Raw genomic sequence first — 27,650 nt, 5'->3', positions numbered from 1 at the left:
TTCATAGGAGCTTGCGTGGAGCCTGTCATGGTCATTGTAATTGAACTCCTTCTTGGAGGGACACTAACGTAATAATTATAGAGCATGGGGCCAAGGTTCTTAGATACTGGGGTTGCTTTTAGATTTGACCTTGATATTTCTCGTGTAATAGAGTGCATGCACTATCATCGTATTAGTCATCGTGACCTAAAACCTAGTAACTTATACATCTTTTTCTTGAGATTTTTATGTTTGTTTATAAATTCCAACTATTTGGATCGACAAAAGTGGTTCATGTTGAATTTTCTATACAAACTAAAAAATTTGAACCATGTCTGAATTTGGTCAAATTAACAAATAAGTTGAGACATGAATAGAGGTCCACATCCATTTTAATCTGGTCTGAATCACCACTGATTTTCTAACATCTATGTGGTCTTGATCTCTATTAATGGGCTTCTTCGGAGAGTAATTTTCAGGGAAAATAGAAGCACTTGTATGTTTATTATTTTTGATTGCAGATGCAGTCTGTTACCCTGCCTCTGTTAAGAATATAATTAAGAAAATAAATAATATGTTATCTTAAGGTGTTAGATGAAATGGTCACACACTTCAATGGCCTCTATATGGTCAAAGCATTAGGTCCAGTTCATATGGCATACAGTTCCAGAGCAATTATAAGCACTAAAAATTTTCCTTGCATCCATTATAATGAAACGTGGGGGGTGCACCACCTTATAAGGGACCGGTTCCCTCAGAGTCAAACAAGGACAATAAAGTAGTAAAGCCGTAAGGAAATAAAAATTTTGCAGGAATGTAAAGAATACAATGGTTTTAACGTGGAAACCTCCTTGCTCAAGGGAGGAAAAACCACGTCTTTCCCTTACAAGCACTCAAAAATAAACTATAATCGAAGTCATGATTACGGACTTCATTACAGCTTATCTCTAAGCTCCATTAAGTTGTAATAACTCTATTACAAACTCTCCTTGACAACTCTGGCAAGATCTCCTCTAAGTCTTGATTAACTCTAACCAATATCAACTCAGGTAACTGTAACCAAGCAGACTATAGGCACAATAAAAGCATGACTCTTATAAGATGAGTAATTCAATTATAGACCAAGACTTAACTCAACAACAATCAGTCTCTCAGCATAAAGAAACTTGGAACTTGATCAATATTAGAGTTTTTGCCATTTTCTACTTTGAATAATCAGATTGAAAAAACTAAGAATTAAGAAGCAATCATTTTTATTTATAGTAGATAATAATTAGGGTAGAATTTTTATTGGGACAGGTTTCCTAACCGGTACACAATTCACCTGCACAATTTATTACACTAACAGACAAAACTACGCAGACATGTGATAGTTGTACTAAACTCATGAAGACCCAGGGACCTAGTCCCTTGTTGTCAGTTGATCATAATGAAAATAAGATATACCGATTTTTCCACTTTTGATGATGTCAAACAAACTATAGATTTTGGAGCATCAAACTTAATTCATCTCATTCAATCAGTGTGATCACCACTATGTCGATGAGTGTTCCCCCTATCACTACATACTATACTTCTCTTTTATCAATATTCGCTAACATTTTTTATCAACATGCTCCCCCTATTACTAAGCCTACATTTCAACATGTAATTAAACACCTGCGTCAAACCTGGAACCTAGTTCCTACCACATGAATTTAGTATTCACCTTTTGGCATCATTGAAATCTAAGAACAGTAAACATTGAGTAAAATTAGCACTAGTCAGTTAACTCATGGCCGCTGAGGCAACACTAAAATTAATAACAACTTTTAAAGTAAGGAAGAGATAGATTGTAATTGCAAATAGGAATTTCGTTCATAATAAGTAGGATTAGTACCATTATTTCATACAAAAAAACATAAAATATCTAATCTTTCAGAAATCACATTAGAAACAAGAATAGGAAACTGACAAAGGAATAACAAAGGGACAGAGGTGATAAGACTTAGGTATAGGGAGGCTTAGGGGAGATGTGTTTGATCAACATCTACATTCAGGCCCTTTCTGCAATAAGAGCATTTAGTAGCTACTTAGTGGGATTTTTAACTTTTTCATTCAACCTTTGAATCTCCTTAGTGAGTTTTGCAACTTTAGTCTGGAGTTCTTCATTTTCAGCTGTAAGGTCCTCCACATCACCTAGTCCCTCTGTGGATAATTTTTGTTTCTGCATCTTTAGACAAAGAATTTCTGCATCCTTAGCAGCCAAATGTACCCTCATCTCTTCTATTTCTTTACTCAAGTTTTCTTGAATAGACAATAGCTCTGACATTTTGGACAAAATCCCTATTTTAATTTCTATAAATTTATTTTCAACCAAAGTTTCCTAAATAAACGTCTGTTTCATTGTTCTAGGAGTCCTTTTGGTCTCTGCAATCCCAATGTTATCAAAGACTTTGTTCAGTAAATACCCATAAGGCATACTATTTTCCCCCTCCTTCTCCTGGATGACCTTATACATGTGGTCTATCTTTAGATCATGCATACTTATAAACTTAAATTTACTCAAACGTTCTATCATTAATGAATCAACAGCAGAAACTAAAGCCCTTTATTCTAACCTTGGCAGAATGACATTTTTGACGAATTCCAACACCAACTAAACCTCAGTTATGAGAAAATTTTTTCTTACACCAAAAAATAATGTTCCACCAACTTTTGAGGCATCAATAATAAACTCAAGTGAGGCCTTCTACTTTAAAAAAGTCCTCACACACATCATAGGCACATCCAGGATTTTAGCCAATATTTCTAAATCTAGTTTTATCTGCTTTCCTTACACTTAGGCTGTCAGAATTATTCCATCATCTGAGAATTCTAAAGTGTAATAGAATTGTCATACTTCTCTTTCAAAGATCATGGGATTTGGTTCCTCTAGGAGGTTTAACCATCTTAGTGTCTTACATATTGCACCAACTATACCATGCCAGGTTTCTTATAAGTCTTGGGATAAAAAACTGTCAGAAAATATTTTATAGGTTTTCAAGATCGTATTTATTTCATCTCTAGAAACTGACTTCTTTTTTTATCCTTTCTTCTTCTTTTAGAATCACTAATAAGTTCCTTTTCATTATTTTTTCTCTACTTGGGTCCAAATCCCTTAGATACTTTCTTAATCTTAACAGCAATGTATTTTTTTTTCATCCAAGTGGGATATCTTGACTTTATAGTGGAGGACATGGTTGCTTCATTCCCCATAGATTTCTTTTCTTAAATTTTTAGTTGCAGCAGCAACACAAGGATTAATATCTTCACCTTTTCTAATGTCTACAACTTATGCACTTTCATTATCTATAACACTAGCATTATTTTCGCTTCTTCTTCGAGAAGTAGATGATTTGCTAGCCTTCATAGCATCCCCAATTAACTTCTTCTCAAAACTCCTTGTAGAGGATTTTCTGGTAACCTTCACACCAGTTTACATCTTCTTCTCTTTGCCTTTACCATCCCTCTTCTTTTAAACTGACCACCTTATAGGTAATTCGACACCATCAACTTTATCTTCCTCATTTGGAGGTTGCACAAACTCTCCATTCTTTGTGAGATTAGCCTTTCACCTACTATTGGCTTTACCATACCGAAGGAGTTTCCCTTGGGATCATTTACAAGAAGAAATAAGTTTTTAGCAACCCAATTCTTAGTGCTGGAAATGTCAGACCTTTTTACTGGAATTTCATTATTGCACAGTTGAGTAAAAATAGGGTTTGAATGTAACAGAGTAAGGGAACCTGGTACATTAAGTGTAACAAAGGCTTTTGATAATTTTATTCTCCTGGGGAAAGAGGAATTATGACTGAGAAACTTTGTGTTCAATTGGTGAACCAAATCCCTGATTTAGCTCTACCACGATTGTTGACCTAGCAGTGGTTTCTATGGTAGCCAAAGTTTTGATTGGAATGGATGCCTCTAGAATCTAAATAGTTTGTAGAAAAGATTCAATAGGTGGTATGCATTCATATTCTTGTGAAGTATTTGAGGAGGGATTTTCGACAGTACTTGGTATTGACAAATCAAAATGTTCAATTTAGGTATTGAAAGATTGAATTTCTGGGGATTTACTAATTTTTGGGTCATTAGCAGGGCTCAAATGGGTGGGAATATTAACTATTTAGAGCTTTAAGGAAAAAGAGAATAAGAACAATTTGTTTCTGATAAGACAAATGAATAAGGAAGATTATTTGTGACTAAATTTGGAAGATACTAAAATTAAATGAATTTGGTTTTATCTTTAATAGAGCTGACCATTGCCATTAACAGATGCCTTTTGAACGAAATAACATGTCTTATTCCATTAGGTGGTACACTCTACCATCTAATGAATTGACAACTTTTACTCAGAAAAGAAAAAATGCATGGCTTTTCGGATTGAATTTTATGATTTTTAAGTACATAATCTTGGTACTAACCTATGAGAAAGGACCAGGTCAGCTTTTTTTGAGTAGATCCTCAAAGTTATGTCAGTGTCATCTATTATCCTCGTAAGTTTTTCCCATGCATGTCTACCTGCAAAGGTATGTCACTGAGTTAGACCAACTAGTACAAATTTCATCAAGGATACCAGTCTCCTGGTCATAGCTAATTTTGTGGAGAAAAGATAATTCATCTAGTAGGTGTTATTTTGATCAACCCTGATCTTAACCTGTCCATCACAAAATGCTCATTGTGAAGATTCTTTATCAAGATGTAAGATCAATAAGCTTTGTATTCTTATGCCACATTGGATTCTTAGTCATGTTATGAGCACTTCGATTGTAACACATTAGAGGGATAATGGTTGAGTTAATCCTAAAATCCTTCATTTTCTATTTGATCCATAATGATTGAGCACAACAAGAAGCTGCAATCACATACCCATCTTTAGTAGTTGATAAATCAATTGAATTTTGCTTCTTAGAAGCCCAGGAAATTAAGGAAGAACAAAGAAAATGTTCCACTCCTGAGGTGCTTTTTCTATTCACCAAGTATCCGACATAGCCAATAAGTTAAAAATTTTCTCCAGATGGATAGCACAAGAACAGGTCCCTCATCCATTTTCGATACCTGAGAATTCTTTTTGCAACTTTTAAATGAGACTCTTTTGGGTATGTTTGAAATCTGGTACACATTCCCACACTAAATACAATATCTATCGTGCTTGTAGTGAGATATAGTAAGGATCTGATAATCCCTCTATACATGGTCTCATTAACTAAAGGAGCAGGTTCATCATTATCCATCTCTGAACTGGTTCTAATTAGATCAATTGGATTGGCATCTTCAATCTTATTTTTCTTTGTTAGCTCTTTGGTATACTTCTCTTGAAAAATCACTTTCCCTTGAGCAGTTTGTTTGATCTACAGGCCAAGGAAGAAACTCAATTCACCCATCATGATTATTTCAAATTCACTCCCATTAGCTTTGCAAACACTTTAAATTGTGATTTAGAAGTACCTACAAAGATTATGTCATCGACATAAATCTGAACAATTATTAAGTTGCTACCTATGGACAAGCCCTTGGTGCTTTCATCAAACCATAAAGAGATTTCTCTAATTTAATCATATAGTGAGGAAGATCTACATCTTCAAAACCTAAAGGTTACTTGACATAGACTGCTTGTTTCAAGTTGCTGAAGCTCCTCCGACATTGCATTGATCCAGTCGGTATCTTTCAGAGCTTCTTTCATATTTTTGGTCTCAAATTGGGAATGAAATACTGTGAATGCCATGATATTTCTGGCTTGAGCTCTTTTTTAAACTCCAATTTCCAAAGACTAAGTCAAGTTCTCAAGAGAGTGAGAAGATTTATGGTTCCGATTTTGACATTTTTAGACCACCATTCTTGGAGATTTTGTCTAGACCGTTTTCGTAGTGTTCCTCCTAAAATTGGTTTTAGCAACTGAGATCTTGAGTCATCATCACCTTTATCCTTCTGAAATGTATCACTTTTTTCTTGACCATTATATTCTGCATTTTCAAATGAGAAACCTCCAACTTAAAGTGTCTTGAGAGAGAGAAAACAATCAGACTTTCCATTAATATGCTTTGAACATCTACTATCCAAAAATTAGTTCTGATTGTAGTCCATTTCTTCCACTATACTCAAAGTTATTTTTTTTATTTGGAAACCCATTTGAGTTTCAGTTCCCAAAAGGAAGATAAAGGTGTGATCAGATAGGTAGTGAGTTCTTCTTCATGTTTTACAAAGGTTCAGAACCCTTAAGATAGGAATTCTTTTACTAGATTTATCTAGAACTATTAATTCTATCTCTAACCCAACTTTAACCATTCTCCTTCAAGTGCCCATCCCTTCCATAATATGTACTGATAACACTCATCTATACCAATTAAAGTGGTAGAGAACGATCATTGTCAATATCCCAACTTGTGTTGAGGTAGAATCCATAAGGAGTGAAAGATAGAGTTCCAATCTTGTGTGTAATTAAGTCCTACTAAGAAAATACCCAAAGTGTTAGTAAAGTAAACAACATAATTAAAAATAGGGGGGTTTCGGTTAAGGGAGAATGTATGTCACTAGTAACTTGATCCCAGAAACTTAAATAACATATTTTAATTTAATTTCAATATTTGGGAAATCTTGGGATTATGCCTACCTAAGGGAGACTTAGGTGTGGGTATGTGAGATTTGGTGCACATACTAGTAAGTTACTAATGCGGTAGGATAGGTCTAGGATCCTTGAGGCTAATTTCACAGTAAAACCTCAAAGATTTCACTTGATGACCTTTTTGGGTACCTAACAAGCATGGAAATCATATTAACCCACTACCTCAATTTAGGCATCGCTATTTCTAGGATGATACCCAAGGTAAAGTCAACTACAAATTCACCTTTATGTCTAAAATAGTAAAAATGAGTACACTAAACCTAATAATTGCATATTATTTTCTTGGTTCCCATATACCTCTTTCAAGGATGATGAGGGTTCCTAAAGTTCACCCAAACCCCTCTTTCAAGGATGGTTTGGGCATTCAAGAGCATAGGATTTTCACCCACAAATTCCAACAAACTTAATCAAGAAATAGTAGAACCCATTATCATCTAACTAGCATGTAAAAAAATACATCACAACCCACAACTAATTTTCACCGTAGTTCAACATAATCCCAAGACTAAAAGATTTAAAAACACATGAATAAAAGAAAGAAATATATACCAAATAGGTTGTTCAAGATATCCATTCTTCAAAAATACCAAAATCCAAATCTCGAAATCAAACTTATAAATCTTTCCCAACTTAGGGTTTTAATTTCAAATTAAAAATACTGTGAGTATCGAGAATGCCCAAAATAGGAAAGGGTTTTAAGATTTTAAAGGATTTGGAGTTGGCTGCTGAAAATTATGAAACTGCCCCTAACCTAAATCCTATGTGACCGCGATCGCACTAAAATCAGTTCCTGACCATCTTGAATGGATATGATCCCAACCCTCAGGCCGTAATCATGGTAAGTGAGGCCTATTTTTGCTCCAGGTCTTCTAGCCGCACTTCTTTTCTCTGTCTTATTTCCATTTTATCTCAAGTCTACATCTTCCATATCATAACCTGTATGCCTACAAAATGTGGATGGTAGATCGTTTAACTATACATGTGTATCATTTATTCATTCAAAACATGGTAATGTGCATGGATGTAGAGAGAAAATAAGTGGTAAATTCACTCCCCATCATATACATAGAGGTATGTGGACCTTGCTTTTGTCAAGATAGACTGCCCTCCCTGGAGATTCAAGGTAGTTGGTTATATACTGATATCCCAGGCCTTTACCATTATTGACACCCTGACCAGTTAAATTAGAAATGATTTGAGAAAATATGGTCTATTTTAGTGATTTGTTAAGTTCTTCTCTTATATGGACCAGGTCCCTTTCTAATTCTTCATTCTTATGGAGTGCAGTCATGAGGTGTTCTTCTAAATCCCTCAATTTTTCTTCGAGATCAATTTGAATACTTGAGTCTTATTTCTTCCTATTACCATCTAAATTATTTACTGTCATGATCCAAAAAATGGCCTAACTGTGATATGTATATCATGCCTCACGTGGACCGGAGCTCATCCCTTGCAGCTAACCAAACAAAACATAACATCCCCCAATGTCGAATGAATTTTAAGCATATAACAAGATAGCATGCAACAACCATTAGGAAAGTCAAAATATGTCTACAACCGATGACCTTCCAAAAAATCAACCAATATCACCCAAGAATCCAAAGTAATCCAAATAAAGCCTTCTAAAAAAAGAACCCAAACTAGTCTTGGTTGGGACATGTCCCAGACTCTGACAGATGACAATAAGAATGAAAATGATAATGTTAATAATAATAAAAGAATCTATCAAATCAAATCTAATTATAAAATATGGCGAAATGCCTATGCCTTCCAAGGGATGGAAGCTCACCACTTCACCACAATGTAATGAACCAAGCCGACCGACCTAACTCTATACAGAAAAAGAAGAAGTACCTCCGGTGCCTGCATTACATAGGGATACAACATTTGGAGATGGTTAGTGGGGTGAACACTCACATGTCACTCAGGGATGATGATAAAAACTGCCATGATTAATAGTTCAAAATCATTCAAAACCAATGCACATAACCAAATGCATATACATTTATATATATATCACATGTCGGGATAAGGAATAAGGCTTAACATGCTCTTTACAACTTTTGCCAAGGCTGTGTAGCTTAACATCATAACATATGAAGGAACCTACGGGATATATAGGACCATTTCTCCCCCAGCTAGTAGGGCCCCAGTACGTGTGGACGGCTGTATGTACTAGAGGGTATACATATGCACTATAGGGGACTCAAACCTCCTAGTATATTAAGGTAACACGAGAAAGAAATCAAGTAATAAGTTGTGGGGACTCGAACCTCCCAATCATTTGATAATAATAACAAGTGAGACTTAAACCTCTCGGTTATATAGTCCCCCGAGTCCGCAATCACGGTTTCCAATGTTAGTCCCTCAAGACCTCAGCTTTATAGACTCAGCTACATAACCTTATTAAAGCCCAATTAAAAAAAGTATCTCGCATTCCCATGGGAAAATATTATTCAACAACAAGCACTCAAAACCCTCAACCCTTTATTTTGAACCAATATAAATATCTCATGAGTAATACTTTAAAACATATGCTTTTGCAAATGAACAATAAGAGAAGCGTAACATGCGTGAAATACCAAGTTTTACTAAAGGAATTCAACCCTGGAGCCCTTAGATGACCTACTTCTTGGAAACCCTAAGTATGGCTGCTTGAATGAACTTGAGAGAGACTTTTGAAGTGTTTAAGTACGTTAAGGATAAAATATTCCCCTTAAATTATTTATGGATGTGGGGTTTTAATTGGGTAAAGAGAGAATTGTCCAAAGTGCCCTAAATTTAAAAACTGAAATTTAGTCGTTAGTGACTATGGTTTACTAAATGACTCATAAGGATACATACTCATCACAAAGAGTCCTAGTGAAGATAGAACCACCAAAGAACTATACTGGTCAGGCTACGATTTATACCACTGAATTGTAACTACACTTAATGACTCATAACTATTTCTCATAATCAAGACAACAATAATTTTTTTGATGACACATTGGACGCTTTACGATTGGGAAATAACAACTCGTTATGAGTCTTTACGACTCATGGTATCAAGTTATAATGAAGACAACGTCTTGGGAAAAACTTTTTAAACACCATATAACTTTGTCCTTGCGACCCGTAAAAAGTCTTGACGACTAGTTGATAGCCTCTCATACTCTAAGCAGAATACTAAGCAACATGTTCTAATTAAGTCATGATGAAAAACCTAGGATCTGTCATGACTCCCGATGACTCGTCAGGGGAGTCATTGTCAGGACAGTAAGGATAAAATTTTAGAAATTTTCAAGGACTAAAAACCTGTTGCATTACATACTCCCCTTTGGTATCATTCGTCCTCAAATGATAGGACAAGGCATTTCTTAGCACGATTTGACTCCACAAACCACTACTCTTACATTTAACAAAGATGCCGAGGAAATCACCATTTTCTTTAACAAAGTCAAAAAACAAATATCTTAAGGAATACACATACCTTAAGCACAATTATCTGTAATGGGAAACAAGAATGAATACGTGGACTTCATGTCCTCCTCAGTTTCCTAAGTAGCTTCCTTAACCTTTTGGTTTATCCAAAGAACCTTTATTGAAGCCATATCCTTAGTACATAATCGACAGACTTGCTGATCTAAAATCTCAATTAAGACCTCATCGTAGGCAAGAAATCTGAAGTACCTACCTTTTCCAAAGGAACAACCATCTAAGGATAACCCATACACTTTCTTAACATCGAAACATGAAACATCGGGTGGATGGAGCTCAAGCTGGAAGGCAACTCCAATTCATATGCAATATTACCAACCCTCTTCAACACCATGTATCGACCGACATAAAGAGGACTGAGCTTTCTTTTCTTTCCAAACTGCATCACTCCCTTAAATGATATACCATCAAGAACACCTAATAGCCAACACTGAACTCCAACTCCATTTACCTCACATCCATGTAGGACATTTGGCGACTTTAGGTAGACTTAAGTTCCCCAAATCACATTTACCTTCTCCACGGGTTGGTGAACCAAATCAGGGCTAAATAATTTATTCTCACTAACCTCAAACAACCAAATAGGAGATATACACCTTTTACCTTATACAGCCTCGAATGGAGCTATGCCAATACGAGAGTGATAACTATTTCTATAGGAAAATTCTATAATAGATAATTGGTTAAACCATCCGCTTACCCATCCATCTGCGGTGGAAAGCGATATTAAGGGTCACCTTAGCCCCCAAATGTCACCGTAACGACTCTAAAAATGAGATGAGAGCCGGGTATCATGATCAGATATGACGGAGACTGGAGTACCATGCAACTTTAGGATCTCCTCAATGAACAACCATGCATAATCCTTAGATGATATAGTAGTCCTCATTGACAAGAAGTGAGTAGACTTAGTAATCCTATCCATGATGACACAAATTGAATCAAACTACTAGCTAGACCGCGGCAGAACTATAACAAAATCTATATCAATTATCTCCTATTTCCACACCGGTAATTCAATCTCTTGAGTTAACCCACAGGGCTTCAAGTGCTCCACCTACACTTGCTGACACATCATGTACTTAACCACAAAATTGACCACATCCAACTTCATATTGTTCCACCAATAGATTTCCTTAAGATTATGATACATCTTTCACCAAACTAGGATGAACAGTATAATGCAACTCATGCGCTTAAGCCAAAATTATTATTCACAATCCATCAACATCTGGAATACATAATATACGTTGGTATCTTAAGAAACCATCACCACCAATTTCAAAAATTATCACCTTCTGCCTATCTGCATCATCCTGGATTTTCATTAAAATAAGATCTAACATCTGATTCTCCTTAACTTCAGCACCAAGAGATGACTTCGCCACCTCTTGTACAATCATACCACCATTCTCAGAATCTAAGAGACAGACTCAAAGATTAGAAAAATGGTGAATATCCTTCACTAAATCCCACTTCTCCTCGTCTGGATGAGATAAGATTCCCATGGATAACCTACTAAGAGCATCAACAACTATGTTATCTTTACCTGGATGATAGTGAAGACTCATGTCATAGTCTATTAGAAACTCAAGCCCCCCTCTTTTCGTGAGATGTATCTCTTTTTGGGTGAATATATATGATAGGCTCTTATGATTATAATAAATATCAAAATCGACCCCATATAAATAATCTCGTCAGATCTTTAATACGAACACCACAACTAACAATTCCAAATCATGGGTGGGATATTTCTTCTCATGAACTTTCAACTGTCTAGAACCATAAGCAACTAAATTACCATACTACATTAACACACAACAAATTTCCAACTTAGGACACATCACAATAGACAACAAAACTTTTTAGGCCCTAAGGTAAAGTTAAGACTAGAGCCGAAGTCAACTTAACCTTCAATTCTTGAATTTACCCTCATAAGCATTAGACCACATGAATTTCACCTTCTTCAAAGTCAACTTTGTCATTGGGGTAGTAATAGAAGAGAAACTATCCCTAAACCTTCAGTAATAGCCGGCTAAAGCTATAAAAATTCGAATGTCAGTTAGAGTCCTGTGCCTAGGCCACTTCTTAACCACCACAACCTTCTGTGGATTCACCATGATCCCTTCAGTAGAAATAACATGACCCAGATAAGTCACAGCATTCAACTAGAACTCCAACATATAAAACTTTGAATACAAACAGTGATCCTTTAGGGCCTTCAACACAAGGCAGAGGTTATTGGCACAATTTGCCTTACTTTTGGAATATAAAAAAATATCATCATAAAGATAATGAAAATAAGTCTAAGAGCTGATGGAAAACTCAATTCATAAGGTTCATAAATGCTCTCGAGGCATTGGCCAAACCAAAAGAGATCACCAAAAACATACAAAGACCATACTGAGTTTGGAAGGTAGTCTTAGGGATATCCGTCTCCCTAACATTCAACTGATGATGACCCACCCAAAAGATCAATTTTAGAAAATAAACTTAGCACCCTAAAGCTGATGAAATAGATCATTAATCCTCAGAAGCGGGTACTTATTCTTCCTGGTCACCTTATTCTGTTAGCAAAAATCAATACATGTTTTAATAGAACAATCCTTTTTACACATGAAAAGAATAAGAGCACCCCACGGAGACACACTAGGGCGGATAAAACCCTTACCAAGAAGATTTTTCAATTGTATCTTGAGTTCATTCAATTCAACCGGAGCCATTCTATCAGGAGGGATACATATATGATAAGTGTACAAAAGAATATCAATTGAAAAATTGATTTTCCTATTAAGAGGAATACCAAGAAGATCATTAGGAAACACCTCAGGAAATTTATAAACCATGGGGAAGTCTATAGGGAATCACCATCTAATCTAGAATCTTTAGCATGTACCAAGTGATAGAGGCACATTTTAGAAAATAATATTTGGGCTCTAAGATACAAGGTGAACCTTCATATAGGCACAAGGGAACTACCATCCCACTCTATCACTACCTCTTTAGGGAAATAGAAACTGACCCTCTGAGCTCGACAATTAAGAGATACATAGGAAAAAAACAAATCCATCCCCAAATCACATCAAACACTAACATGTACAGGTCTATTAGATCCACCAAGGTCTCCCTACCATGGAATAACATCACACAACCTATATATACACTTATAGCCATAATAGTTTTACCTAAAGGGGTAGATATAGAGAAGGGGTCCAAAAGACACTTAGGATCAAAACCAAAATGGATTTTCACATAAGGGGTCACATAAGAGAGAGTAGACTCCAGATTAAGTAGACAATATATATCAGAAGAAAAGATTTTAAGCATACCAGTAATAATATCGACGAATGCCTCCGAATATTGGTGGGTGGTAAGAGCATACAGACGATTTCGACTAGTGTTGGAGCCAGAAGTAGAAGTAGAACATTTTGGTGTGAAAGTTGATAAAGTAGAAATTTGAATCTTATTTTCCCTAAAAGCAATCTCATAGGGACAACCCTTTTTCATAAGACCTATTTGACCATATTTAAAGCATTTGCTCCTCCCTTCTTTAGAAACACCACAATGAACCTGACCACATAATATTCACGGAGGATACGATGGGGCTTACTGAGCCTCACTAGCCTATGACTAGCTTCCTAGAGCTATAAGCCCACTATAATTTAAAGAACGATGATCACTCGATGACATTGGGTAAAGAGAACTAGTCGTAAAGTAGGAACTAGAATTTCGCCGCTTCTTCTTGGACAACTTTTCACTATCTCTACCACTCTGCTACTGGATAACACTCAACTTATATGTCAATTTAAGTGCAAGTTGGTCGTTGTCAATATATTTACCCAACTAAGAGTTGAGGTCACATCTACAAAGAACAATGTGACTGACGTTTGAGTAAATTTTAAAAAAAAATGCTTGCTAAGTTCAAACCTATGGTACGAAATAATTTTGGGGATTCTAAATCTTTTCAAATATGAAATTAATTCTTGGGATTCTAAAGGAAGAATTTGACACTAAGAATAATTAGAGTATAATAAATTAAAATGGATCTTGGGACTATGCATTCCAAGAGGCAAATTATGCATGGGATCATGATAATTCTATGCAAATTCAAATCATTGATGATGTGGTAGGCTAGGTTTAAGGTCTTTGAGGCTAGTTTTGCAACAAAAGCTCAAATATATTACTTATTAACCCTTAAGAGTACCTAACGAGTGTGTCAATTAAAGCCCCCCAATACCTCAATTGGGTATCCCTATTTCTTTGATGATACTTATGGTATAGTCAACCTCCTAATCACCCTTATGAATAAGATAGTGAAAATTGGCAAGACATACCTATAAATTATCTACTATTGCATTGGTTCCCACATACCTCTTTCAAGGATAAGGTGTGTTCCTAAAGTTTGCAAAAAGCCTTTTTCAAAGATGGTTTTAGATTTCAAAAGGTTGGGATTTTCATCCATCAAACCTATTTGGGAATTTGGGGCTTTCGCCCATAAATCCCAGAAAATTTAATCAAGCAATAATAGAACACATCATCAACAAACTAAAATATAAAAAAAAATATCACAATCCTCAAGCAATTGCATCCTATTGTAGCATAATCTCATGAGGTAGATCTAGGAAATCATAATGATAATAAACCCAAATATACCAGTATTTCCATTAAAGTTATCCAAAAGAAAATAAAGAGAGGGAAAACTACACTTTAGGATCCAATGAATCTTTAATGGGTGATGCCAAATCTACACTTAAAAGTTACTCTAATGTCTTCTTAGCTCAAGATTAGTACAAGTTTTGCTCCAAGCTCTAAGAAATTATAAAAATCTTAAACTAAAGACGGGAGGTAGGGTTGTAGAATGAAGTTTATATCCTATTTAATAAGGGATTTTAATATATTAAATGCTAATTTGGGGTCGACTATGTACTTTTACAACTTTGCCCCTGGGTAAAAATCCCGCTGTCTTGTTATGCGGATCGATTGCACTCGTGGCTCCAATATCACTGACTTCTTCAAGCAATTGAAGTTTGCTGACTTCTTGACTTACCGCGATCGCAGAGAGATCGCTGCAATTACGGTATCTGAGGCCCAATTTGCATTGGTTTTCCATCTTTTGCATTTCTTTTCCCGCTTTGATCCCTCTTCAGCTCATTCCACTTCTTTTTGTCTAATCAACTGTGTACCTACAGAATATGGGAATTAGTGCATTTACATCATAAAGTGGTCTCATTCATACCTTTTGAACATAGTAGTGTGTGCTAACTTGTACGTCAATGAGTGGTAAATTCAGCACTCATCAACACCCCTAACTTAAACATTGCTTGTCCATAAGCAACACCACTTCTTAATTTATGAGACTATGCAATTATGAGCCCATTTGCACCATTGAATGGTCATAACGACTTTAATCTCGATTTGCACTAAAAATTTGCATTTATGCATGGATGAATCTATTTCCACCACTTTCCTTGATGTCAAACATAATTTTAAATGTGCAAAAGACTTCAAAGAACAACAGTGCAACAATTACCCACTCTTTAAAGGTGACTCTCTATCAATAGCACTCTACTACACTCCTTTAGCCTCTTTTTTTGGAAGATAACAATGTCACCCACCTTGAATTATTTGCATCTATCCTCACAAGAAGAAAATCTCACTTACCAATTTGTTTATTAATCAACAAGGGATATAAGTGCAACACCTTTGCACACAAAGAATCTATCCATGTGACGAGCATCATACCATATACTTGCCCTTATTTTCCATCGCCACTACTATGAACATGCTTGGTTGGAGATCCCGAAGGGCTTTCTAAGCTTGTAACATAGGTTGGTGCATGATGGGTATGGAGTCATTTAGGAATAAAGTGAATAAACCCTCCTTAAGCATCTACATCACTATCACATTATTCAACAAATCTTTTTACCATGGGCCACTTTATTTGTTTTCCAAATTCACACATGTCTACTTTTACCATCATTTTTTACCCCTCTTTAAAGGCATGTTCATTTTATTTATTTATTTTTTAATCTATGCACTTGCTTCTTTTAATTATTCCTTTCTTTTTCTACTATCTATTTTTCTTTATTTTGTCATCACTTAGGCATCCACTTACTTTCCATAGCCCAAGATTCCCTCTTCTAATCACTACTACCCCTAACTTAGGCATTTAGCCTCAAGTTATATTTTTAAGTTCAAAAAGGGTCAGTTCAAAAGAGGGATAACATTTGAATAGGCTAAGGTTTGTAATGTGGTTTCCGAAGAATGCTTAGAAGGCTTAAAATGGGTGAATAGGGATACAATTTATTCATGGGTAGGCTATTTAGGATAAAGTGGCATCCTATGTTCACTAAGAAGGCCTACAGTCATTTCACCAACCAAGCAATGATCACCATTAGCTTTGAAAGACTAACCGGGAATGTTTTAGATGATACAAGCAAATATCAGGGTCAACCAATTACGCTCACTGCATACATGACATGCAAAATTCTCAAAGAGGTTCAATTGTCCATTTTACTAAGGACAAAAGAGAGTATTAACCAAGATGAGGTAAATTATTTTCACAAAGTTGTTCACGTCCATGCCCATTAATTTTAAAAAATTATTAGATGGAGGGGGGATTGTTTTGTATTTACACCACACAAAATTTTCTATTGCTAGCATTAATATCGAGCCACCGTCTCATATCTCATCTCATTAAAATAGAAACCATATGGTTAATTAGAATCACCATAGGTACAAGACTATCCCAAATTATCAAGTGCAACAAGTACTTAAAATTTCCTTGTATTTGTAGTTCCGGCGCTACGAGTACTTAGAATTTCCCTACACCATGACTCAAACCCTGTCATGACACTTTTCCCTTAAGAATGACTTCACTCTATCTATCATAGGAAAAGGTTCATCAAACCTAATTATTAAAAGAAATAAAAAGAAAAATAATAAAAAAATTGACTTCCAAATTCCCATGCTTCGCATCAACTAAGTTCAAGTATGGCAAGCCAATATGTACACACAAGGATAGGTCTGTAACCCTAAAATATAAGACTTGTAGTTACCTCATTACATAACATAAAAGAACAAAAAAATTTAAAGGGCTCCTTGAAACCACATTGATAACCATATTTAAAGATGGACACAGAGGAACGATCGCAACCTGATTATTGCAATCATGCTACTGCAATTGTGGTCCTCAATCTGCCATTCCTCAATCCACAATTGCAGTAACTGAGGCTATCTGCTCCTCTATTTTACCCTATTTTCTTGCATGGCTATTACACTTCTAGACATAGTTTTCCTTTGTTTTTGGATTTCAACCTGCCCTAAGCTCCTGCAAAGCATTAAAATTTAGTGACTTATATAAAAAGAAATAACATAAACATGAAAATGATGGGTTGCCTACCATCAATCCCTTGGTTTAATGTTGTGGCACAATGACTTTTTAATCCTCATTTATGTCTTCACGTAGAGGATTTGAATCTTTTGCCCACTTTGGATCAGTAAATCTCTGAGGCTTTTAGGGAAAAATTAATGGCACAGTGATGTCTGCTCGATCACGCCACTTTAAAGATTTGAACCATTTTCCTAAATTTGTATCAAATCGGTATTTAAGCCTCTTGTCCTTCAAAATTGGGGCTTTAGTATGCCCATCTGGAAGGTCAAACTCCAAAATATAAGGAAATTTCTGCTACTCTCCAATATTCATCACTTGCTTGGGTGGATTGACTTTCATTAAATTCACCAAGAATAATATTGAAAAGTGGATAGAATGGGACCTTTCCATTAATTTTGGAGTTGCATTCCGTTGGTCATCTTAACCCCGAAATGGACTAGAGCCATCATAAGGAATTTGCTTAACTTCTTCTGTTGAATCTTACACTATTTCCTCAATCTTAGCATTATCTTTTGTGTTTGGTTCGATTGGTTGGGAAATCACCGAGGATTCTTCATAATCAATCTCATTTAGAGGCATGGGCGTGGTCGTAGTACTTACATGATTGAGCTCCATGCAATATCTTTTATACTCTTTCTTTCCTCGTTATATACCGCTATGGACTGATCCATGTCATGTATATTATCCTCCGTTAATGTCACCTGATCCAAGGTAAGTTGAAGCATTGCTTCTACACTATTATTTCTGGTGCTTTACGCTTCTTTTTCTTAATGATAAGACCAATCAAAATCATAAGAAGAACTAGAACTTGGGTTAGCATAATAGGGGTAAGGGGCATTTGGATAATCACTCCAGTGTCCATCTTGACCACCTCATAGAGAACAACTATACTCCCTATAATATTAAGAAGGTGCACACATCTCTCTCCATGGAGCATATCTACAATTTTGCCAAAAGTAGGGTCCATTATAATATGAACATGGATTGTCATAATAGGATCTCCAACCATTGAACTCAATTTCATTCCATGATGCCAAAGTAACAAAAAAAATAAAAATAGAAACCTACCTAAGACAAGAAACAAAATAAAATCACATATAAATGTTTACAAGTTTGAATCAAAGCAGGTAGGCTAAAATTTCAAACCAACTCAATACGCCAAATTGGTCCCTGTCAGCGGTGCCATTTTTTTATAATGCTCAACTTACATGTCAATTTAAGTGCAATGCAATCATTGTCAATTTATTTATCCAACTAAGAGTAGAGGTTGAATCCACAAGGAACAACGTGATTGATGATTGAGTAAATTCAAAATAAAAGTTACTAGCTAAGTTCAAACCTATGGTACAAAATGGTTTGGGGGATTCTCAATCTTTTCAAATGTGAAAATAATTCTTAATCTTTTTAAGGACTAATTTGAGACTAAAAATAATTAGAGTATATTAAATTAAAATGGGTCTTGGGACTATGCTTTCCTAGTGAAAAATTATGCAATGGATCATGATGATTCTATGAAAATTCAAATCATTGATTATGTGGTAGGATAGGTTTAAGGTCTTTGAGGCTAGTTTTTCAAAAAAATCTCAATGATGTCACTCATTAACCCTTTAGAGTAGCTAACGAGTGTATCAGGTAAAGTCACCCAATACCTCAATTGGGTATCCCTATTTCTAGGATAATACCTATGGTATAGTCAACCTCCTAATCACCCTTATGTATAAGATAGTGAAATTGGCAAGACATACTTATAAATTATCTACTATTGCATTGGTTCCCACCCCACCTCTTCCAAGGACAAGGTAGGTTCCTAAAGTTTACCAAAACCTCTATTTCAAAGTTGATTTGAGCTTTCAAGAGCTTGGGATTTCATCCATCAAACCCATTTGGGCATTTGGGGCTTTGACCCACAAATCCCAATAAATTTAATCAAGCAATAATAGAACCCATCATCAACAAATAAAATATACACATATATATCACAACCCATACACAATTTCATCCTATTCTATCATAATCCTAAGAGGTAGATCTAGCAAATTATAATGATAAGAAACACAAATAAACGAATATTTTCATCAAAGTTATCCATAAGAAATAAAGAGAGAGAATAACACACTTTAGAATCTAATGAATCTTCAATGGGTGATGCCAAATCTACACTTAAAAGTCACTCTAATGTCTTCTTAGCTCAAGATTAGTATAAGTTTTACTCTAAACTCCAAGAACTTATAAAAACCCAAAACTAAGTATGGGAGGTAGGGTTGTAGAATGATGGTTATATACTATTGAATAAGGTTTTTTAAGATTTTAAATGGGAATTTACGGTCAGCTATGTACTTTTACAACTTTTCCCTTGGCTGAAAATCTCGCTATCCTGCGATCCCATATGGATCGGTCGCAATCAGGGCTCCGCGGTCGCTGAATTCTTCTTGCGATTGCAGCCTGCTTAATTTTTGACTTACCACAATCACGAAGAGACCTCCTGATTGCGGTACCTGAGGCCTAATTTTCACAGGTTTTCCAGCTTTTTCATTTCTCTTCCCGCTTTGATTCTTTTTTATCTTATTCCATCTTTTTTGTCTCAGCAATTGTGTACATGCAAAATATGGGAATTAGTGCATTTATATCATAAAATAGTCTTATTCATACCTTTAGATCGTATAAGTGTGTTCTAATTTTGACGTCAGTCAGTTGTGAATTCAACACTCATCACTGCTGACCTACACTATGATCCGAATAGTGAAACTTCTTATTCTGCCTTTCACTCATTTCTACTTTCTTCTTCTTTTCTTCTTCCACTTGTTGCATATTCACCACATGTCTAGATATGTCCAAATCCTTGTTCAACATGGCAGCCTTTCTCTATAAGATCAACTCACAGGACAACATCAAAGAAAATTTCCTCATTCTAGCCCTCACGCTTTTCTCCAATTCAGGAGAATAATGTGACAACTAATGAAACTTCAAGACAAACTTTTTTATTGACATCCTACCTTGTTTCAAATTCACAAACTCCTTGGATTTGCCTTTCTTAACTACTGAAGAAAAAAGAGATAAATAAAAGCACTAGAGAAATCATACCACAAGGCGAACTTAGCATTGTGACCCCAAGACTATCTTCATACCACTGGTATGCCATATCTTTCAACTGATAAGCTGCGAACTCCATCCCTTCCCCATTAGTAGCATGCATTACACGGAGGATCTTACAAATCTTATTAATGAAATTTTAAGGATCTTTCTCAATCGTAGAACCAGTGAAAAAGAGGACTCAACCTCATAAATTGGCCAACTCTAAAAGTCTTAGATGATAGAGAAATAAAAGCAACATACTCAGTCTAGTTGGCCACCAACTAGGTAAGAAAGTGAATTGACTTGTGAAACTTAGCATTAAATACATTAGGTCAAGGTTCCTGAGGAGGGATTGGGGGAACCGGTGGAGCTCCCTCTGCGAAATCAGAATCAACAATCCTCGACCAAGTCAGAACTCCTGAGGTAAGCCAAGCTCCATCCATAATGTCCTTAGATGGGACAGAAGAGTTCCCACGAGTATCAGATCCTCAGAGAGGCATGATCTGAAAAGAAAATCTACAAAAAATAGAGGAGATTGAAGAACTTAGACTCTATAGCTTGAAAATAGAGCAACAAGATAGGGAAATATTCATAAATGCCTCGTAGCCTCTCTTTATAAGTATGACGTTCTACACACCTATTAATGAGACTCTACTTTACATGATATTGTTGGACACCCAATGATTCCAAACCTTATATCAGATACCATCTTTTTCATGACCCAAATAAGGGCCTGACCATGATGGATATCTCTAGTCCCACATAGACAGAAGATCACCCCTACACCTAACTAAACCAAACAAAGCATCCCCAATGTCGGATGATACCGAATATATAACAAAAAAACATGTAACAAGCTTAAGATAAGTCAAAATATTTCTATAACAGACAATCAATGAATAGAAAAACAACCAACCAATATCACCTAATATCCACAGTAATCCAAACAGAGCCTTCTAAAAAAAAGAACCAAAACTAGTCTTGTTCGGGATATGTCCCCGACTCTGATAGATGACAATAAGAATAACAATGATAATGTTAATGATAATGAAATTATAGGTCAACTAAAATCTAAGAATGAAAGATAGTGAAATGCCTAAGCCTTCCAGCAGATAAAAGCTCACCACTTTACCACAACGCAATGAACTGAGCCGACCAACCTAACTAGGGCCATAGAAAGTAAATGGATCCATCGTGTGGAGATATATCATCTGGAGACCATTAATAGGGTGAATACAGTCATGTTACTCAAGGATAAGGATAGCATATTAAAAACCAATACACATAATCAAATGCATATGTGTATATATATATATATATATATATATATATATATATATATATATATATATATCAAATGATGGGATAGGGAACAAGACTTAACAAGCTCTTTAAAATATTACCATGGGTTGTGTAACATAACTTTCATAAGATGCGGAGGCACCCATGGTCTATATAGGCTCAACTCTTCCCCATCTGGTAGGGCCTTAATGCATTTGGCCACATAAAATAGAGGGTAAGCATATGCACTATGTGGGACTCAAACCTTTTGACATATTAAAGTAACACTAGCACAAAATCATGTAATAAAATTTAGGAGACTCGAACCTCCCAATTATATAGACCCATGTGTTGGCAATTGTGATTTCTAGTGTTGGTCCCTCGTTTCCACCACTTTCATGACTCAGTTACATAGCTCTCATTAAAGCCCAATTAAATCAAGTATCTCACAATCCCATTTATTTAATTACATTACACATTAGGGCATATATTATTGGTATCGTCATACCAACTACACTTGTAAGGTACCAATAACATGCTAGTAATTTGATCACTTGGGGGAATTCACAACCCCCATAGTTCAATTATACATTAGCTTGGGGAATTATACAACCCCATAAGGTTCATTTAATAATTATAATGCAATAGTTCAAGGATAATTCAAAGTCCCTCATTTATCATAACTAAAAATAAATTTCACAATATGGGGTTGGGGTCATAACCACTTCAAAATTCACAAGTTTGGGAAAAATAATACTTCCCTAGTTCTTTCACCATATCCATGCACCCATAAGTTCAAAACCATAATTAAAGCATGAATAATCATATGGAAACTATGGGAAAACATTATTCACAATCTTCAAAGACCCTCAACCCTTGATTTAAAGCGGACATAAATATCTTATGAACAATGCTTTAAAATAATTTTTTTTACCAATTAACAATGAGGGAAGAGTTATATGCCTAAAATATCAAGTTTCATAAAAGAAACTCAACCCTTGAGCCCTTGGATGTCCTACTTCTTGAAAACCCTAAGTATGAGTGCTTGAGAGAATTTAAGAGAGCCTTTTAAAGTGTTTCAGTACGTTAAGGATGAAATATGACCCCCTTAAGTTCTTTAATAATGTGGGGTTTAAATTGGGTAAGGAGAGAATTTTGCAAAGTTCTCTCAATTTAAAAATGGAAATTTAGTCGTTAGTGACTACGGGTCACTATATGACTCATAAGGATATATTATGACTCATCATAAGGATTCATAGCCAAGATAGAACCACCAATCCCCATGTTGGTTTGGCTATGATTTATACCACCGACTCTTAACCACACTTAAAAACTCATAACCACTTCAAGTACTCAAGAAAACAACAATTTTGGGATGACACATTGGACATCCTACGATTAGGACTTAATGACTCATCATGATTCTTTGCAACTCATGGCCTCAAGTTGTAATGAAGAAAGTGTCTTGGGACAAACTTTCTCAACACCTTATGACTTGGTCCTTATGATCCTAAGAAGTCTTAATGACTAGTTAGTGCTACATTTACTCAGAGTAGAATACTAATCCACTCATTTTGATTAAGTCGCGACTGAGTCCCTACAACCCATCATGACTCCCTATGACTTATAAGGGGAGTCGTAGTCAAGAAAGTATGGATATAATTTTAGAAATTTTCAAGGACTAAAAACCCAGAGCGTTCCATTTACTTTCTCCAAATGACGCTTCAAACTTAGATTTTCATATTTTTATTTTGTGAATTTTTCTTATATTTCAGATATCTGGAGAGTTAAGGTAATCAATTCAAGCTCTTGATTTTATACTTTCTATTCTAACATATTTTTCTCTGCAGTTAATTTACACACAAGATTAATCAGCACATTTACAAGATTCTTTATCTTTCTAGCTGAGTAGTTATCTTAATTTTCTTTACTGTCAGAAATTGTTCCCTCATTTTATTCTTCATCTTTAGTGTTTTCCATAAGAGCAAACAAGGAGTAAAATATGACTTCACTTTCCTCCATAACCAACATAGACACATCTTAAAGCCTTTTATCCTTCTCATATTCACTAGAGGAATCTCCCCAGACAGTTAAAGTTAGTTTCACTATATAATCAGTTGCATCCTTTCTTCTTGATTTTAAGGGACCTAGTCCTTATTCTTTCCTTTGTCATCTCCAAACTTTATATATTCTTTATAATTCAGTTGGTGCATTGGTAAATATTTAATGAAATTCTTAGGACATTTATATTTGTGACACACTTCAACAGTGCCTCCCTTTTTTCTATTACTTTCTCTATTTTTAAACTGGCCACTTTCTTCATAGCTCTAACAATTGTCTTTGCCAAATAGAAAACATTTGTGTCCTCCTCACTTGAATCAGACTTTGAAGACTTCAATGCCAAAGATTTTTATATTTTTTCTTCTTTCTTCTCTTGCCCTTGATTCTTATGTTCATGAGTCTTTAGATTACCAATAAGATCATCCATAGTGAGAGCCTTCAGGTTTCTTACCTTAATAATAGAATCTACTTTGCTTTCCCAGGACTCAGGAAAAACACGTAGAATTTTTATCACTTGTTTATATAAAGGAATAACTTCTCCTAAGCAGTACAACTCATTAGTGATTGAAGTAAATCTAGTATGCATCTCCTAGATAGTTTCTCTTTGTTTGATGGTGAAGGTTTCATGCTGAGTAGTCAGTATATCAACTTTTGAATCCTTTACATTAGTGGTTCCTTCATGAGAAGTCCTCAATGAATCCTAAATTTCATTAGCATTTTCATGAGCAAAAAATTTGTTATATTCATTAGATCTTATGCCACAGACAAGAAATTTCTTTGCCTTATAATTCTTCTCAACTTTATTTTGATTTTCATCATCAAACTCTCTCCTGGTATTGACAACCATCCCTATTATGTATCCTTATTTTACCTCTCTAATAGAAACATGAAGACTATTAAGTATTAAATCCATCAGCTCACTATCCTCTGCTATAATTAACTCATACATCTTGGTTTTCCACCATCCATAGTACTGCCTATTAAAGCAGGGTGGTCTAGTAGTAGATTGCCTTTATTCCAGAATAGGTTGTCCTCCATGATAAATAAATCACTCTAGGTATGAACCTTTTAGAGTTTATCACTCTGATACTAATTGATGAAACCTGAGGGCCGCACCACCTTATAAGAAACCAGGTCCCATAGAGTTAGACACAAGAAATAAAGTAGTAACATAATGGTTTATCGTGGAAACCTCCTTGTTCAAGGAATGAAAAACCATGTCTTGCCCTCATAAGCAATCAACAATCCACTACAATAAAATAGATGATTACATAATCTATTAGAGATTAGATCTATGCTCCACTAATTAGTAAAAACTCTATTACAAACTCTCTTTGATAACTCTACCAAGATCTCTTCTCATTATTGATTAACTCTTACCAATATCAACTCAGGTAACTCTACCTAAGCACACTATAGACACAAGAAAAACATTACTCTTATAAGATTAGTAATTAAATTATATACCAAGACTTGACTAAAGAACAATCACTCTCTCATCATAAATAAACTTAGAACATGAGTAATATTTAAGTTTTCACTAATTTTCTCTTTGAATAATCAGATTGCAAAAACGATGAATTGAGAATAATTCTTTTCTATTTATAGCTGGATAATAAGTAGGGTAGAATTTTTACAGGGACAAGTGTCCTGACTAGTACACAACTCACGTGCGTAGTTTATTACACTGACAGACAAAACTATAGCTATACTGAATACACCAAGACCAGGGACCTGGTCCCTTGTTGCCAGTTGATCATCATTAAAATAAAATATAGCACTTCGCTTCGTGTTGTGCCTTTCCTTTCACTAACTGTTGTTCTTATAAAAAATAGATGTTTTTCAAGCCTCTATTGACTTTGTTACTCACTACTACTATTTTTACTATAGGTGATAGGTAATAGTTGATTGCAATCTTTAGATTCTCCCATTGGTGTCATTAATTAAGATAGATTCTTGACATTATTTCTATTACACAGTCGGAAAGAGCAGTTGAATGCCAAAGAAAATTTAACAGGAATAAAATCCCAAAAAATGTTGCAGAAGAAGATGCTTACTCATCAACTTTTGTAATAAAGTGCTCGTGAAAATTAAAATTTACTTCCTTTTATTTTCTTTTACCATGTTTAAAGAAAAATTTTTTTTTGGGCTCCTAAATAAAAAGTAAAGATCTTTTTAGCTTTTACTACAATTTTATCCCTCATGAGATGCATAATAATTTTTATATATAAGTATTTTTTTTGATGAAATAATGAGTTACGTTAAAAAGGATCAAGAAGATGCAAAATGATAATGGTGACTGGCTATGATTATTGTCTTCGTTGGACTAGAGTGTGACTTATACCTGTCTAGCATTAGCAATAATTTCAAAGTTAATATCTTCTATACTAATTGGGGGTTTTAACAATTTTTTGGATATTGCTATTCCTTAGAAAGTCACAATGTCTTTAGGATCAATTTTTCCGCTTCTTAATCTCTCCTGATTGGGCTTTATTTTCATTTCTTACTTCCAGAGAACTTGTTTTTGACATCAGTCCACAAAATTGTAAAATTTGTAAATTTTAGTTTCCCTAGAGAAGAATCATTGACCGAGGTGATGACTTCTAAAACTGGAACTTATTTCTAGATGGTTCCTTAGGTTGATTCTTAAACCCCTGTGCTTGTTAATATGTTTTTCTATTTCTTTTCTCTTTTTTTTATTCAACTGACTTATCACTTTCCTTTTGGTTGACGCTCTATAACACGGCCACTCTAAGACATGGCGAGAAGAAGCATTATAATCACAAAGTAGATGCCTATAGTTTTCAATTGTCCTATGGGAGCTCATATATAACAAATTACCATTTGAGGACATATCTAATTTGCAGGCTACTTATGTAGCTGCTTTTAACGTAAATATTATCACTCCCTATTAGTCTTTGTTATGCAGTTATGTCAATAATTCTTCTATTAATATCGTCATTATAAATTTCCTGAACTAAAAGGATGAGAGAGGTTATGATAACATTTAGTTGGTTCACATCGTACTGCCTCCTTTACAAAAGATACATCAAAGACTATATTGGACCACTAGTATACTTATAAAACTTTAGCTGAATGGGCTTTATTTACTAAGGTTTGTCCCATTATTGAAGACTTAAAATAAGTCATTTTTGACTAAAGAACACAAACGCGTAAATAATAACCATTCAAAAATATGAGACCCAAGGATCTGGTATAGTATTAAGAGCATAGCACAATACGTATGGATGAAAGCCTATATTTAAGTTTTAAGTGGTAGAGCGACGGTCTATCATCCATTGATTTCTACCACTGCACAACCAAATAATAAAAAACAAAAAGAGGAACCTTAGATGCATACTTGGTTTTGTAATAATTAATAACCAGTATTTTTTTCTAACCAATTTTATAACTTGGTGTGTTTTATAGAATGTTAGACCAAGTGCAGACGATCTTCAATAGGATTGGCAAGTAATTGTAACTTCATATGGGACAGAGGATCCAATCACTTGTCCCAACTTCATTCAGATAATACATATGCTTCTATATTTTCTCTTTAGTTTCTCCATCAAAACTAATAATACCAACTAGGATTGTCACTTCAGAGAATCACATCTTACCACTAAAATCTCTAGCTACCAATTCCTTAATGACCAAGCATGGTGACTTAGTTGAGATCCCTAAAACGCCAAGGGAGAATGAGCCAAGAATTTTCTCTTTTTACTTTAACTAATGCTACTA

At 35.0% G+C, this 27,650-nt stretch overlaps 1 pseudogene; it reads left to right on the top strand.

Moving 5' to 3' along the window:
• Positions 1-27,650, top strand: LOC107848896 (annotated as a pseudogene).

This window comes from Capsicum annuum, unplaced genomic scaffold (genome assembly GCF_002878395.1).
Source record: "Capsicum annuum cultivar UCD-10X-F1 unplaced genomic scaffold, UCD10Xv1.1 ctg2498, whole genome shotgun sequence".
In the NCBI taxonomy this organism is placed as follows: Eukaryota; Viridiplantae; Streptophyta; class Magnoliopsida; order Solanales; family Solanaceae; genus Capsicum; species Capsicum annuum.
Note: the sequence above shows the minus strand (reverse complement) of the source record. Positions and strands in the feature narration are given on the sequence as shown.